At 33.8% G+C, this 18,271-nt stretch overlaps 1 non-coding gene across 1 annotated transcript in view; it reads left to right on the top strand.

Annotated features, from left to right (window-relative positions):
- LOC106869733 (uncharacterized) overlaps window positions 1–12,905 on the top strand; it is a 62,679-nt gene extending 49,774 nt beyond the window's left edge. Inside the window, exon 2 of the transcript XR_016238855.1 lies at window positions 6,206–12,905. This is a non-coding gene — a transcript (uncharacterized LOC106869733). The remainder of the gene's footprint in view (window positions 1–6,205) is intronic.
- Window positions 12,906–18,271: the final 5,366 nt, after the last annotated feature.

The raw sequence follows: 18,271 nt of genomic DNA, 5'->3' as shown, positions 1-18,271 counted from the left end.
GGAGTTCTCTTTTTCACTGATCTTCAGCTTTATGTTAACATCCGCTGGGCAGCTAATTTCCACAACTGTGTACACATGTATGTATGTATGTATGCATGCATGTATGCATGCAGGCAGGCACACATGTAAGTAGGTAGGTAGCATATTATTTCAAGACTTCTTGTCAATCAAGAAAGATCTAGTTTCTAACCTAGGGCCAAAGTTCCTTCTTTGGAATTTCATCAGCAGGGTATTTGTGCACGTTTGTGTGTATATGAACAGTATTTGAAGTCAGTGCATGTGCAGATTTGTATCTCTTGTTTCATATATAAATATATATTCTCATGCATATAGCTGCATGTCTAGACGTGCTCATATCTACTTATATGCTAAACTTCTGGAAAGTTTTTTAAAAAATTTCAGTTCCAGTGATGGCTTAAATCTGTAATCTTCGAATTAGCTTTCTCCTTTCTGGTCTTGCGAAGCTTAATTTCTCAAGATAGTGTGGGCAGTGTGTTACATATTCCTATGTGTTCGTTCTGTTGTCTGTAAACAAAGTCCGTTTTGTTTTTATGTCCCCGTTCATTTTTCTAATGTCCTGTACCTGGATATGCATCTATATATACATGTAGATGTAGGTATGTACATATATGTATGTATACATGCATATGCTTATATATCATTTGTATTATATATATATATATATATATATATATATATAATAATATTAGGGACAAAATCCAAAATTACAGGTAAAAACTCGATTAAAATCAATTTATAAAAAATTAAAATTAAATTGAGCTTTACAGAGTAAAAAATATATAAATATATAGTTTTAGGGAAAAGAACCAAGGTTCATGAACTCATCAATGAAAATCCACTGTCACATAGAAAAATTAATAATTAAAAGCACAATAGATGAGTATAATATAATACAAAGTAAATATCATAAGATAATGATAATAAAATGACTGCACGTGTTTCATAACTAATTTTCAAATAGAAAGGAAATTAAAATCAATAAAAATTATATATATATATATATATATATATATATATATATATATATATATATATATATATATTATTTATATTATTATTTGATTGAACGCCATGCATCCAGTTTCAAGTAAGTTTATCTTAATCGTTTTGATGCGACTCTATACTGTTTTCACCCCTTCACTGTTTTATATCTCTCTCTCTCTCACTCTTTTGCCCTTTCTCTCTCTCATTGCTCACACATGACTATCATCCATCTTTCTTTTCCTTCAGGACTGTCCTAAGGACCAGATGTATTCTCTCTCTCTCTTCTATCATTTCTCTTTTCAAAGAAAATATTTCTCCAGCGTTCGCTATTTCACCCTTGTTCTGGTCTAACGACCTTCCATGTTTGTTTTCGTTCGGTTTCCTTGTATGTGTCCACTGTCCTGTTTTTGTTCCCAAATTTCACCCTCCATAAATCCCAAATTTTATTTTGGTACTTATGGGAGCAACTGTCTTCAAAGACTCATATTGTTGTTCAATGCTCAAAATGAGGAGTAGATAGACAGCTGACAACTGATGAAGGGTTGTTCTTTATGTTACTTGTCCTGTTTTCCATTTGTTTCTCTCGTTGTTTGCGTATTAAACTCATTTATTTTCATGTTTCATGTTGTTTACTGTTGGTGGTGATCGTTACCAGCGTCGCTTTCCTGGCACTTGTGCCGCAGCTTCGCGTTCCTGGCACTTGTGCCGGTGGCACGTGAAAAGTCATTTGAGCAAGATCGTTGCCAGTGCCGCTGGACTGGCTCCTGTGCAGGTGGCACATAAAATACACCATTTTGAGTATGGCCGTTGCCAGTACTGCCTGACTGGCTTCTGTGCAGGTGGCACGTAAAAGCACCCACTACACTCTCGGAGTGGTTGGCGTTAGGAAAGGCATCCAGCTGTAGAAACTCTGCCAAATCAGATTGGAGCCTGGTGTAGCCACCTGGTCCACCATTCCTCAGTCAAGTCATCCAACCCATGCTAGCATGGAAAGCAGACGTTAAACAATGATGATGATGATGATGATATATATATATATATATATATATATATATATATACATAAATTCATTATTGAATAATATAGATGCATAATTTAAGCTGGGACAGCCTGAATGTAAACAGTCTACAAACGGGTAAAGTTTCTCCTCTGATCTAACGTCATTTTGTAGCCAATACCACCACCACCACTACCACCATCTCCACCAACACCACCACCATCTCCACCAACACCACCACCATCTCCACCAACACCACGAATGCCACCAGCATCATTAAAAAAAGCTGATGTTAGTTACCACTGCTGCTACTGGTTGTTGTTGTTGTTGTTGTTACTGCTGTAATTGCACACGCAGCTGTCTGCTATTGGTTTTTGGTATAGTAATGCTGCTTTAAATAGTGCAGCGATCTCACTGGCTGGCAATGCCAGTAGGCCACTGTGTGTGTATGTGTGTGTGTGTAGTGATTGTATGCGTGTTCGGGGTTGATAGGGAAGGGAAAGATATCGGTGTGATAGCACGGGCGTGAGTGCATGTGTGTGTGTGTGTGTGTGTGTGTGTGTGCTGCAATTGTTGTTCAGTAGCTTCGGGTGCAGTCCGTGTATAGTCCGACTGGGTGGCGTATTTATTTTATTTTATTTTATTTTATTTTACTAACTTCTAACTTTTCATGACGTGAGCTGAGGAAGGCTGCACTGCTACTTCCACCACAACATGCCAATTAATAATAAATCCACCACCGGTCCTTCACTATACTTTCTTCTTATTTCATCATCATCATCATCATCATCTTCTTCTTCCCCCCTCCTCCTTCTCATACATCTCGCTGGTTCGTCTCTGAAGCCGACCTCTTTTGAGCTGGTTGTGTGTATATGTTGCATAGGTGTTGCTAACTACGCTCCAAGTTCCTAATGTCTGCTCCGATAACTGATTACTATTAATGATATGCATCTAATGTATGTCATCTCCCCTTGTATCACATGATAGGGGTGTGATTTGGTTAAAGAGATTTCGTTGCTATTTCTAGCAACCCGAGCGAGTCACGCAAAGGCTGTTTCTTAAATCCTTTAGCTTTTAATCCGGCCATATCAGGCCAAAATATTCTACCTGTTTTATGCTCAAGCAGACCAGATTTGGCATCTCACACCAACCCTGAGATGTAATTTTAAAAATAAATAATCGCATCATTGAAATTTTGAGGCTTCAAGATAATGCATGTTTAATTTTTTGAAAAAAAATGTAAATAAATAAGCATTACATTTGAAAGAATAATATAAATAGTTAACTCTAGTTGGATAATTTTTGCCTGTATGTACGAGCATTGTTCTCGATAGTAATGCATAAGTGGGTTTAATGTTTTTTTTTATTTTCATTAACAGACTAGCTGACCCCGTGCCGTCAAAAATGACAGCTAATTATGGATAGTAAATCAAATTAGTACTCTTGTCAATATTATCTAGTGGTTGTCTTTTGAGATGTGACATCGATCATCATTTGTTACTGAAAGAACGCTGTTTCACACATACAAACATTCACATGGTACATGCACACACATTCAAACATTCACATGGTACATGCACACACATACACATATATACTCATACAGAGTTGAAATACATATACTCACACAGAGTTGAAACATTCCCACTACCAATTTGCCATCACCCCTTCCTTTCTCATTCATATGTTGTGACAGAGAAAAGCACAATATTATTATAGTAGATATAGGTCGTTCAAATTGCACATATCGGTAGAGTGACTCTTCTTGTTCTTCCTTGAAAACAAAGAATAGGTTTTATGTAGAAGCAACATGCTGTCATTGAGTTCTTGACTAAAGGAGGAGTAAGCTGTCCGACAGCCACAGAAAATTACACATTGTTTGCGGAAATAACACCATTGACGAGCAGTGTGTACAGATGGATGAGGAGATTTAAAAGAGAAGCCGGCCAGCATTAGGCCAAGCTATGCAGTGGGAAACCATTATTTGCAACCACTGACTGGAATCACCAGCGAGTGGGCGAATTACTTTGTGCAAACGCATGAATCACAATCCCTAAGCTTGCTGCATGACTGAATTGTGGTCACAGTGCATTACAGATGTTCGAAGACTTTGTATATAGGAAATTATGTGCAAAGTGGGTTCCTCGACAGTTGACACTCATTTGAAGAAGAAAAGGGTTGAAGTCTTCTTGCGAAAATCTTCCCAGAGCACTCTGCTGTATGTTGAGCATCACTAAGGCAAGTGTTCAGGAATGGGAGCCAGAAACTTATGATCGTGAACCCAACACGCTATCCATACAGGGACTGATCCCTCCCCCCTCCACTACAAAAAAAGAAAAGAAAAGAATCACACCTTCAAAAGAGGAAGTACACATTTGATTATTCAGTTGTTGATAACAACACTGTCTGCCAACAAAAAACAGAATGGTTACATGCATGCCTCTGATAATAAATAGGTCTGCTTGATCGGGGCTGACTTCGTTGCTAAACAACAACAACTCTATATCATATCACACACACACACACACACACACACACGGTATGTATGTATGTAAAAGGTTATACCAAAGAAAAAGGAAATAAATTATATCTTACTAATTTATTCTAAAAGTGACATAGTGACATTTATCAAATAATCCCACTGATCATGACGTGCTATTATTTGCTGTCCCCTCTATGCTTTGAGTTCAAATTCCACTGAGGTCGACTTTGCCTTTCATCTTTTCAGGGTCAATAAAGTAATTGTCAGTCAAGTACCAGGGTCAATACAATCGGTTTTCCTTCCCCGCTGATGTCTTACTTCGTACATAAATTAGAAATCATTCATTATACAGTGCCTAACCTTTTATCCGGTTTCCAGAAATCCAGATTTTCCGGAAATTCGTCGGAAATCCAAAATTTCCAGAAACCTGGTAACATTGTGCAATACCATGCAATATACAATATTCTGTATTGAGTAAACAAACCCTGATTTTAAAGTCGATTCATTTGCATATGGAGTGTTTAAAACAGTTTTGTTCTTTACTATAAGTGGATTGATAAAGATTAAACACACTCAGCTAACTGTATTAATTTGTACCTGTATCTGTTAAATGAAATCATGTGCTTTACATTTTTTTTGTTTAATTTTCATCCTATAAATATGGTACAGTATGATTGTGAATTATCCAAAACCCAAAGAATTTCTCTCAACACATGGCTATGATGCTCCCCCACTACTTCTACTCATGATCAGAGATGCACATATCATCAGCCATTAAGAGACATGCTCAATTGGTTACGGTCAAACAACTGACAAGCAAATCTGTGGTATTGAGCAGAATATTTGCTGTAGCCCATCTTTTATACCATGACATATTATTTTTATCATCATCATCATTATTATTATTATCCACACAAGTTGCCTCATGTCTCAGTCAGAGACCTCAAATAACAGCAAGTTGTGTGTTACTTATGATCAGTAATGATACATCGTAGGGAAAGGAGATCAGATTCTGAGAACCAAGATTCTATTGAAAGAGTTTTAAAACAATTTAAAAAGTAATTTCAGGTTGACTCTATTTTCCATAGGATATAGGCAGTACCCATCAGAACAATTTTTTGTTGTTCTTATACTTTGGAGTTTCCTGATATGTAGCTAAAATGTTTGTCTGCCATCTAGTAATATTACACTGTGTAATAAAATTTAGATTTTTGTTTTTTTTGTTTTTTTTGTTTTTGGTTAGTAGACGTTATTTCCTATATGCTTCTATTTAGAAACCAAATGAAATGACTGCTATTCCCTTCAAATTTTGAATTTTTTTTTTTTTTTTTTTACCTGGACATCAATGTTGTGAAACTGACCTATTTTTCATTATATTTATACTCTGTTCATTACCACATTTTTGTCAGTTGCTTGACCTTAAACACTTGCGCATGTCCCTTAGTGACCGACAATATGTGCATCTCTGATCATGAGCAGGAGTAGTGGGAGGAGCATCCCAACCATATGTTGAAAGGGATTCTTTGAGGTTTGAATAAATGTAATAAAAGCAAAGTTTGAAGGAAATATTAACCATTTTTCATACTTTCTAGGAGTAAGCAAATAAGAAATAGCAGTTACTGCCCAAGGATAAAAGCCGAGTTACACAATGTTATTGTTATTCCTGGCCTTGTTTATTCCTGACCTTGCTATAATAAACATCATTTTATTTTTATTTTCAGGTGCCCAGACCAGTTATAGTATGGGAGCTATTGTTAAAGAAAAACAATGACATATCTTTTGGATTTTGTGCCTTATGCTCATATATATATATATATATATATATATATATCAGAAAGGAAAATTTGGTGAAGGGATATATTTAATTACTGAGAATGTGATATCTCTTGCAACTCTCGATAATGGCAATCATGATGTCAATAACGGAGATATGTGATCTCTTAAACCATTATTATTATGTTTTTTTTTCTTCTTTCTTCAAATTATTATTATTATTGTTATTTTTATTATTATTATTTTATGGAAATGCATTGGTCAGTGTTCCGTTTGATTGCACCCGCTGAGTGCCATGGAAAGTATTTTCATTGTTAAAAGTCGTTCGTGGATAAAAAAAAAAAAAAAATTAGTAGAACACAACTTGGAAATTTTCTGTTTTTCAAACTTGGGTAAACACGATGTTTCTCGTAATATGCATATACACACACAGCTATCTCACTCTCTCTCTCTCTCTCTCTCTCTCTCTCTCTCTCTCCATCTCCCTCTCCCTCTCTCTCTCTCAAACAATACTTAATATATATTGCAGTGTATACTATTACGTTATTTTAAGTTTGATAGAAACTTAAAGTAATGAAATTGTCTTTTTAGAAGAAAACTTAATGCAATCAATATGCGCGTGCATGCACTCACACACGCACATATATAATTTATATAATATATATGTAATGTATATGTATAAAATATAGTGTATAATATATGTGTGTATATGTAAATATATACAAATATTTATGTAATACATGCGTAATGTAATTATTTATAACTCGTGTAAGTACATGTATATGCATTATCTCTCTCTCTCTCTCTCTCTCTCTATATATATATATATATATATATATATATAATAATATTAGGGATAAAAATCCAAATTTACAGGTAAAAACTCAATTAAATTCAATTTATCAAAAATTAAAATTAAATTAAGTTTCACAGTATATGATATATAAATATATAATTTAGAAAAAAGAACCAAAGTTCATGAACTCATCCATGAAAATCCACAGTCACATACAGAAAAATTTAATAAGTAAATACACTAATAAGAACTATAATAAAATACAAAGTAATAATCATTAAAGTATACACCTTTGAATATTTTTTTTCGATGATATGCCACCAAAAAATTTACCGACATATGGCAATTCAGGGAAAGGATTAGAATGTACAGAATGCTGAATTCTGGGAATTTAGAACGGTGGGTGCGTATATTTAATCCAGAAACCAAACAAATTCATTAATTTTGCATTAATGTATTTATATCTCAACAATGTAATGTGTGATAGTAATTAGAAGGTAATTGGGACGTGCTTTTTTGGTGGGAAGGGGTCACTTAAAATCTTAGGAAAAGTTTTAACTGTCCAGAATCTTAATAAGATTAACAATAAACCCACGTTTATTTAATATAAAGTATCCAGTTAAGCTGGTGAGCTTTGTTAATCATTTAATTTGGTGATTATGAAACGATTGCTTTTTAAAACCGATGCATTATTTCATTATGGTAAGTGTTGATTGTGAAATTTAAGATTTAAATTCAAATAAATAAAATCAAATTTAAATGTTAGACGTTTTTAAAATGAAGAAAATATAGTTAAGAAATTAAAAGCATGGCAGTGTGGTGAAGAAACTAGCTTTGTAATTACGTGGTTTCGGGTTCAGTTCCACTTCATAACACACCTTGGGCAAGTATCTTCTGTCACAACCCTTGACTGACCAATGCCTTATGGATGGGCTTTGTAGATGGAAACTGTGGGAAAATGCTGTGTGTATGTGTATATATATATATATATATATATAGGATATAAGCAATATCGAATGCACATATGCAAGGTACATGTTTTGATGATTCGTGGGCAGGCTGCGATTTATAGGTGCAAGAGAATCGCAGCCTGCCCACAAACTGGCAAAACACATCACCTTGTGTATGTGTGTTCAATATTGTTTATATCCATCGGGCTGCTTCTCATTCATATTTGAATATATAAATATAAACACATACACCACAGCAACTCCCAAAACTAGAAACCACAAATTGTTATCCTAACCTTGTAAGATTATCCATGAAGTTAGTCAAGCAATATCAGTATGTGAAATCTCCATAAACTATGAACCAAAAACATGTTCATCTTTACGAGAATGAAGAATAATTCACAATACAGATACTCCAAGATTTTCAAGCAAGCATACCAAACATACATTCCCATCTTCAGTTGCCCAGTGGATATCACTCTGACTTTGACACCTGAGTAGTACTATTTTATAACAATATTCAATTGCGAATTTGATACTTTGCTAGATCTTTCAAGAATATACTTTGCTCTTCATGCAGCATAGGAATCTTCAAAATTATGAATGTATGCACATTGGTGCAATATTACAATATTATACATACAAATGTACACATGCACTCACATATATACACATAAATATGGCAGAACAGAAAATATTTGATCTCCATGATATTTCAAAGATTTCATTTGTTTAACTCTGCAGCCATTTCCATGACTCGTGTGAAAACATTATCAACCATCTGGTAATTACAAAGATTAATTATTGTTAATAAATTTAGTTGCATGTAAAGTGAAAGTCATTTCATCAAGAACACTTTTGAAATACGAAAATCGAATCACCGTTGCTGTTGTCAATATAGAAGGAGAATATATGTAAAAATATATATGTGTGTGTGGTTCAAATGTACAAGACAGATGAGGGAACTATAAGTAAGTGTATTAAGCTGACTGATGCTCGGGGAAAATGGAAAAGTCTTTCACTTTTTTGAGCCTACGCTCTGAGAGAGAGAGAATAAAATATAGTGATAAAGATACAATTAGAAAATACAGAGAAGAAGGGGAGAGAGAAGAAGGAGAGAGAGAGAAAGTGAGAGACCATAACGGCATTCAAGCCAAGTTGACCTAACCAAAGAATAAGTGTGCTGATAGCTCTCTAGTTCATGTATCCATGTATTAAGTAGTAAAGAAAGCAGTTGGCATAGTTACAAAAGTTAAATTAAGTAAAGTATACAATATACACTATATTGTATATAAAATAAGCCTTATATACAAATGGTCATATATATATATATATATATATATATATATATATATATATATATACGTACACATTTGCAGACATAGCTAGTCAAAGATGCGCATGTATATATATGCACATACATACAAACGAAGCAATAAAGATCGCAGTATTAAAATAAAATAAAATATATAGCTATATTTTTCTTTTCTAATTAAATAATTTCTCAATTTGTATTGTATTATTTTTATCTGTCAATTTAATCCGGCCATCATTCAGTCTTCTTCATTCACTATTCCTGGGTCTTGATGGTAGAGTCCTCAGGCTTCTCCATAGGGTTCTATCAGAAACAACCATTATTAGATTTTCCGGCTGAACTCCCAAACATAACCGAGACTATGGACATTATCCAACTATCTCTTTCTTGGTTTACCATTAGGTCTCCTGTTTTATGATTCTTTCCTGTGACATTCTAATTGCTTAACCATAGTAAAAGACCCCCTTCAGCTATGAATGACCATAGGATTGCACCTTGAAAGTTCCCATCTGAGGTGCAAGTCTGGGCAAGGTTGTTTATGGAAGACCAGCAGTCGCTCATGCATACCAGCCTCCCCTCTCCATGCCACCGATGTTGTCCAAGGGAAAGGCAAAAGCTGATACAGCTTGGCACCAGTAGCATCGCAACTCATTTCTACAGCTGGAGCAACATGAAACAAAATGTTTTGCTCAAGAACACAACCCAATCAGGGATTCGAACTCACTACCTCATGATTGTGAGCCCGATGCTCTAACCACTGGGCCATGTGCCTTCATTTAATCATAGTACAGGAACTGTGATATCTCAATGCAAAGGAGGAGCTCAACCTGAAGAGACTCCCTAATACCCTACCAATGCATCCTGTCGAGTAAATTTCTTCCAGAAATTCTTCAAAAGAACCCCTCTTGTCTTTGTGATGCTCCACTTACATCAGAGTGCCCTGGAAAGACTTTCGCAAGAAAACCAACGTCTCAGTCTTTGCAACATTAATTCTCATCCCTACCTTGTAGAACTTGGCAGCAATCCCATTTAATCAACAATTTCAACTTATTACGCTTAATTTTTGTTGTTTTAAAATTTAATCTTAAAGTTTTGGTGTGATATTCTCATCCATTATGTTGATATCCTGAAGAAATGAATTTTATATCATTTCTTTAAATTTATCTTATCATTACAATTAATTTGTAATTATTGTATAGTTGATAATGTTTTCCCCTGAGTCATGGAAATAGCTGTAGAGAAGGAAAAAGGTGAAATTTTCGTATTATAATTAGGATCATTTGTTTTCTACTTTTCCAAACATTCTGCTCTCAGCATTCGTTTTAGCCAATTTTAAAGTTTAACAATATCCAATTGCTATTGTTTGCTTTGAAATAATAATATTTTGGAGATTAGCGGTACGTTAAAAACCTGAGGATATATTTTTCCCCTGCATAATTATTTATTGCACACACTCTCTCTCTCTTTCTTTCTCTGTCTGTCTGTCTGTCTCTCTCTCTCTCACACACACACGTACATCACTAAATGAATGACAAAAGAACAAGAGTTATGAAATCTCATTAGTGCACTTACAGAAGAAACAACTGTAAGCTAATGAAAGTGTCTACGTAATCCCTGTTCTTTGGTCATTCATTAAATGATATTACTCTTTGTTCTGACTTGATGGTTTACTGTGAAGTATAACTATATCGTGTTCTAACAACTGGATACTTGCATTGCTGTGGCTAAGCGGAACCATAAGTTGTGTGTGTATTTGTGTATTATATTATATACATTCATATACATATGTATACACACATGCGTATATAAATGTATGTGTGTGTGAATTGAAATGGTGAATCTCGAAGTGAAAAAGGTATATATATATATCAGCTTATAAATATTGGGTTAAAAATCTCTTTAGATACAAAATGTAGACAGCTGCCCAAATGTTCCACGGACAGCCTATCTAAACAGTTTTTAACCCAATATTTATACACTATTATTTGCTTCGAGATCCAGCATCCCTGAAAACAATTATTACTCTATAAATGTATATCCTACTTTGTTATATATATATATGTGTATGTATATATATATATATGTATGTATATATATATATATATATATATATATATATATATATATATATATATATATATATATATATATATATATATATACATACATATATCATGTTGCTTTCATATTTCATGTTTTTCGTATTTCATGTTTATGTTTTGTGACGTCCTGTACCCATATATGTATGTATATATGCATATATATATATATATATATATATATATATATATATATATATATATATATTATTTATATTATATGATTGAATGTCACGCATCCATTTCCAAGTAAGTTTATATATATATATATATATATATACATATATACATACATACATACATACATACATGCATGCATACATACAACACATGTACACCTACATCTGTTTCTCTGCAATTAAGAAATAAGCAGAAAACAGGTGTGGTATTCAAAGCTTCATAGGACATAGGTGCGCTTCACCTAAATGCTGAAATAATTACATAACAAATATAGATTATGCAGTCATGCATTTCACCTCATCAGTGCCCACCTTCCACATGCACACACACACACACACATATATATCCTTTAAATTTCTTTATGGGAAGTGTTTTAAATATGCAAATAACACTCCTATTCCATTATGCCGGCCACCGTCTAATTATGCTGACTATTGAGCCAGTTTTTTGGTGTTGCATCAAGTGAAACTGATATAGAATAGGATAAATATAATAATAATAATAATAATATAATAATAATAATAACATAAATATAATAATAATAATAATATCCCTAGGATGGAATTTATAAACATTTAATGCGTTGTTACACGTGTTTCCACAAATCACATGATTTTTAAGATCACAATCCAAAGTCCGTAGTATCTGTAGCCATCTGGTTGATCATCATCATCATTGATTCATTTCTTCAGGTGATATAACATTAGTGGAGGAACCACAGTGGGATGTTTTTCTCTTTTAACCAGTCTGAAGGTCAAGTGAGTTATGTAGGATGTAGGCATATCTGTGTTTATTTAGTGGGAAGAAGCAGAAGTGTATATATATATATATATATATAATACATAATATTTAAAGGTTGCTCTGAAGATATTTCATCCATTTGATAGTATACCTGCTACCACAATCCTTGGAATATAAGAAAATAGATTACGTCGTACTCTTAAGGATCCTGGTTGCAGCTTTGCTGTCCACCAGATGAAAAGTCATCCAAGTTGTAAATAAGCATTGAAAAATAAAACTACACACTTTGCCCTCAAATACATTCAGCACTTTTTTTGATTTGCAGACACCTTAGATGTATGATTAAGTATACTAGTGTGTGTGTGTGTGTGTGCGTATATATATATATATATATATATATATATATATATATATATAATATATATGCGTGCATGCACATGTTTATGTATATAGATATATGTACGTGTGTATATATATTTGTGTGTGTGTGTGTTTGTATGTAAATATGTAAAATGTATTTATATATGATGTATAATTTAATTAATAAATGCATACTTTCGGAATGTGTTTCTTTTCTATTGTTTTAATTAGTTTATTCAGAATGACTGATTCAATCGTCTTTGAGTGAGTGAGCAGTCAATCTACCGACATAAAGAACGGGTGATAAATTTTATATCGCAATTGGTACTGCTCTTTGTTAACTTAACTACCAAATGGGCTTGAGCTAATGAAGGAGCACCATGCTATGCACCGTGGTAGATGTAACTATTTTGGCATATGAATCGTATGGAAGAAATGGTGAACACTACAAGATGCTGAGATGATGAATTGTCAACAAAATGTCACCGGCCAAAATCAACCAGTTCAGTTAGCAGATTACTGCTATCGTCTGTAGTCGTGACATGTTCAGGTAAGATGTTTCAGCTTGCAAAAGTCCAATGTGACTAAAGCCTAAGCCAGACGTTCGTGCCTCATCAATCAATCGGTACGTCTGGAGTGTAGGATTTGATTGATCCAGGCAAGTCGCCCCCATGCAAAAGAAAAAAAAAAGTTTGAAGGACCCTTCATGCTGTTACACTTTCTGTTAGAAATAATAGCCAGAGCCGTCTGAACAGCATTATTAACCTCTGGAGCCTATAGTGTTTACAGTTCTATATCTAAGAGATGAGGAATTAATGTACATTATTTACATTTGACGGATATTTGTTGTTAACATGTTTTGGCTGATATACCCTCCAGCCTTCTTCAAGTGTCTTGGGGAAATTTCGAACCTGGGTTCTCATTCTTAAAGTATTTTTCGATGTTATTATTATCGTTATTGTTCAGGTCACTGCTTGGAATCGAACTCGGAATCTTGGGGTTAGTAGCCCACGCTCTTAACCACTATGCCATATGCCCGTGGACAATTATGGCATGAATAAATCTAATATTTTTCTATCCCTCCTTAATACTGGTTCCCATATGCTGCTCATAACGCTTTTCTCTGAATACAAGGAGGCAACAAAATATGAAACAGAAACAAACTACACTGATACACTGATCTCAGATGATAACAGCAGAAACGACCAAAAAAGATGAAAAACATCATGTAAACAGAACTATAAAACATACTAAAGTAGAAATGGAGAGGATAAATCCTTTCATGGCTAATACCCTGTAAGGCTTAACAGAAAAGAAGTGAACCTTAGTAAAAAGCCAACAATAGCTCAAAAGCCCCAGACTAAAAACAAATCTAGTGTCTGATTGCAAACAACTATAAAAGTAAAGTAAAGTAATAAAAAAAAAAACAGGCGCTAACACCAGATGCAGAATGTGCAACCAGCACAATGAGACAGTCGACCACATCATCTTTGGCTGTTCAGTCCTTGTCACATCTGAATATATATACAGACATGACCGAGTAAGTAGATATATTCACTGGGCAATATGCCAACACTGCAACATAAAAATTAACAAGAAATATAGATATTAGCCAAACAAGGTACATGACTATTACCAGGCCACAATCGTCTGGAATATACCAGTTCAAACTGACCAAGAAATCAAAGCTAATCGCTCTGACGTGGTAATTAAGCATAAAAAGAAACACCCGCTTACTGGTAGACAGTCCCTTCTGACCAAAATATTGCCCCCCAAAAGGTGTAGAAATTGCCAAAGTACATTCATTCAACATCATTAAGCAACCCTTATTCAGGAGCCTTTTGAGTGGGATGGGCTACTTGATCTGAAGAAAATTCTAACTTGCAAGGTCATGCGCTATTTATTTTGATATGAGATCACCATGTTGCATACATATGGTTGTGATAATAAGAGGCATGGTCAGAATAATCAGGAAAGTATTAAATATTTGAAATGAACAGATAGTATGGTACTGTAGACTGCTACGCATGCAGGACCTCCATGAGTTCCAACAAGACTGCTACGCATGCAGGACTCCATGAGTTCCAACAAGACTGCTACTCATGCAGGACTCCATGAGTTCCAACGAAAGCTGAGATAAAAAGAAATAATGATAATAATAATAATAATTATTATTATTATTATTATTATTTGTTAATTTTGCTACAATTCTGCTACAAGAATTGGCTTCCTGTATTTTTTTTTTTTTTAATTTTTTTTTTTTGGTCGAGAGTTATTATCCCTTTTAAATTATTCATTCCAATGAAATTGCGGAACCCTGATGCCATATTGGATAAACGGTCATTTCATTATATAATAATATTAAAAGTTACTATTTGGAGGAGCATCTAAATGCAGATCTTAACAGTGTTCAGGTACAGGTGAATAAATACAAATACACTCTACACCTCTTGTTCTCATGCCATATGATGCGATGCCCTGGCGCATCAAATGGATATCTAGGTACCCCGTGGGGGTTTTATTAATATCGCTAATATGATTAATAAATCTGTAATAATACATGACTGGAAAGAAGTATTATTGATAATTTTGTTATATACAGCTAAGATTAATAAAACTAAGTAAACAATAGTTTTCTCATTACTTTTCTAAATGTTTGGCTTTAAACCAGTTTTTTAAACTTTCCATTCTAAGTGTAACATTATTTATTATTTGATCTCCAGTATGCCACTCCTCTACACTCTATAATGGGTGCTTTTTCTGTTGTTTGTTACAAATAACACACATACACATACATATACACGCACATAAGCATATATGCACTCACATACACATCAGTAAGTAGATAAATGACAAAAGAACAGGAGTTATATAATCACTTTCATTAGCTTCCAGCTGTTTCTGCCAGGTGAAACACTTCATTCAAATGGTTCTGAGGAAGTTATAAGTAATAAATTGGAAAATATGGAAGAGAGCAATGGTACTGTCATATCGATTATATATTGCTGTTTATATAATGAAAAATCGAATCCAGAAAAATAAATAAATAGAATCCCCAACAATGAGCCGTCCATTTAGAATAATTCAGGGAAAACACCACACAGAAAAGACCTAAGACCTAGATAACTCTGCCTTCTCTAAGGCATTGAGAGTGCCCTCTTCCTACCATTTTTTCCCTCCTACTTAGGAAACGTACTCAAAGTTGGCCCATTCAGAATCACGATATAATAATAACAATAATGATAATAATAATAATAATATACATCAGAAAATACTTCTTGGACATTTTCATTCGGGATTTTCGTGAGGTTGTCATTTTAAAAAGATGCTGCTCAGTTCAAATTGTCATTTATTTTGTTTTTTTTTTGTAAAAAGTAAAGTAAATAATATTCTCTTCGTTTACTTTTCTTACACTTTTTTTTCTTGCTCTACTGAATCGGAAAATTTTCATTACAGAAAACTGATATTCTAAGCAGGCTCCGCTATTATATATAAACACTGCATGCTTTGAAGAAGAAAATCGGTATATGTACGTGTATGTGTGTATTGCGAGTGTATATATAAGCATAAATGTATGTATGTATGTTTGGGTACATATATATATGTTCGTCTATATATATATATATATATGCATGTTGATGTCTGTATGAATGTATGCACACACATATATACATAAACACATGCCTTGCCTGCATACATGCCTACATACATACATACATACATACATACATACCTATATATATATATATATATATATATGTATGTGTGTGTGTGTATATATATATATATATATACACATAATTATTTCGCTGTATCCAGTGGTTTTGTTGTATCTAAACATTTAAACTGAAGAGGGCAAGAGAGAATGTGTTGGAAAATAAGTAAATGAATAACAAAATATTCTCTTCATGCTAGAAAGATTTCCTAACTTATTTTACATTACCACTTTGTGATTGCTTCTGTAATGTTTTTGCCAGTCAAATCTCCTTCGTACAAAGATCCCACAAACAGTAATTCCTGAACGTTCTTGATGCGCCCAGGAGTTTACACCCTCCGGTAGATGGGCTTTTTATTATTTTATTTGTTTGTTTTTGCTCTCCTTCTTTATGTGCATGTATAAAAGCATACACATGCATAGACTCACATAATGTTTACATGCATATGTATGTTTATATACACATACACATATATATGTATATATGTGTGTGTGTGTATGCCTACTAATACCCACTTATTTTCTGTCGAGGGTTTATATTCCCCCAATATTAGACTATTTTCTTTAGCTAATACACTATGATCGCTTATAAGCATTAAGCTTATAATTATCATCGTTATTTACAGAATTAAAGCACCGAGCTGGCCGAATTGTTAGCACACCGGGGAAAATGCTTAGCGGCATTTCGTCCGTTCTTACATTCTGAGTTCAAATTCCGCCGAGATCGACTTTGCCTTTCATCCTTTCGGAGTTGAAAAATGAAGTACCAATGAAACACTGGGGTCGATGTAATCAACTCGTCCTCTCTACCCCCTCCCTCTCCCCAAATTTCAGGCCTTGTACCTTTAGTAAAAAGGATTATTATTTATAGAACTTTCACTTATCACTGCTTCTCCATTTAATATATATATATATATATATATATATATATCTGTAAAAATATGTGACACTTATTCAGTAGCCATGATAAAGATAGGAATTTTCAATGGCCAGATAACTGAAGAGATGGCGGCGTGGGTTTCTGCCCCAGCATCCGAAACTCGGAGTTTTATCATGGCTACCGAATAAGTGTCACGTATTTTTACAGATAAATTCCTCTATTTACATAATATCGAGGTCTCTTTCTTTCTTTTGTTGTCCTTTCTATCAATATATATATATATATGTATATATGTATATATATAGTTTAAAAAAAAGGAAAAAGACAAAAAACAACAACGTGAGGACGTGATACAGATAGTGTTACTGGACGCTCGGGAAAGGAAAGAGAGACATGCAGTGTACATTTAAACACATAAGAGAGATGTCCATAATCGGACATCTAACCCGCTAGAAGGAGCAGTCAAACTCCAAACCACAATTGGGGATAATTTCGAAAGAGAATGAAAAATATTATCCCTAATTATGGTTTGGAGTTTGACTGCTCCTTCTAGTGGGTTAGATGTCCAATTATGGACATCTCTCTTATGTGTTTAAATGTACACTGTATGTATTTATATGAATAATATATAGTCTATTGACTAGTTTTTTCTTCTCGCTTGACCACTGGTAGCAAAAAGAATGTCTAAATTTTTTTGCTACCCTGAGATTTATTATATATACACACACGCACGCATACATATTTATGTAGACACACACATATAAATGTAATATACATACATATTTATTTAAATATTATTATTAGCATATCAATATAATGCAAATACTCGCATATCTATGCCTGAAATATATACATGTATATAATATAAATGTATGTACGTATGTATGTTTCTATGTGTGAATGTATGTGTGTATAAACGCATACTTCTGTGCTGTGAGTGAGTGTGTGTGTGTGTGTGTGTGTGTTCAAAGCACCCAC

Source organism: Octopus bimaculoides, chromosome 2 (genome assembly GCF_046866305.1).
Source record: "Octopus bimaculoides isolate indiv1 chromosome 2, ASM4686630v1, whole genome shotgun sequence".
NCBI lineage: Eukaryota > Metazoa > Mollusca > Cephalopoda > Octopoda > Octopodidae > Octopus > Octopus bimaculoides.
The sequence above is the reverse complement of the archived record's forward strand: the minus strand, read 5'-3'. Positions and strand labels throughout refer to the sequence as shown.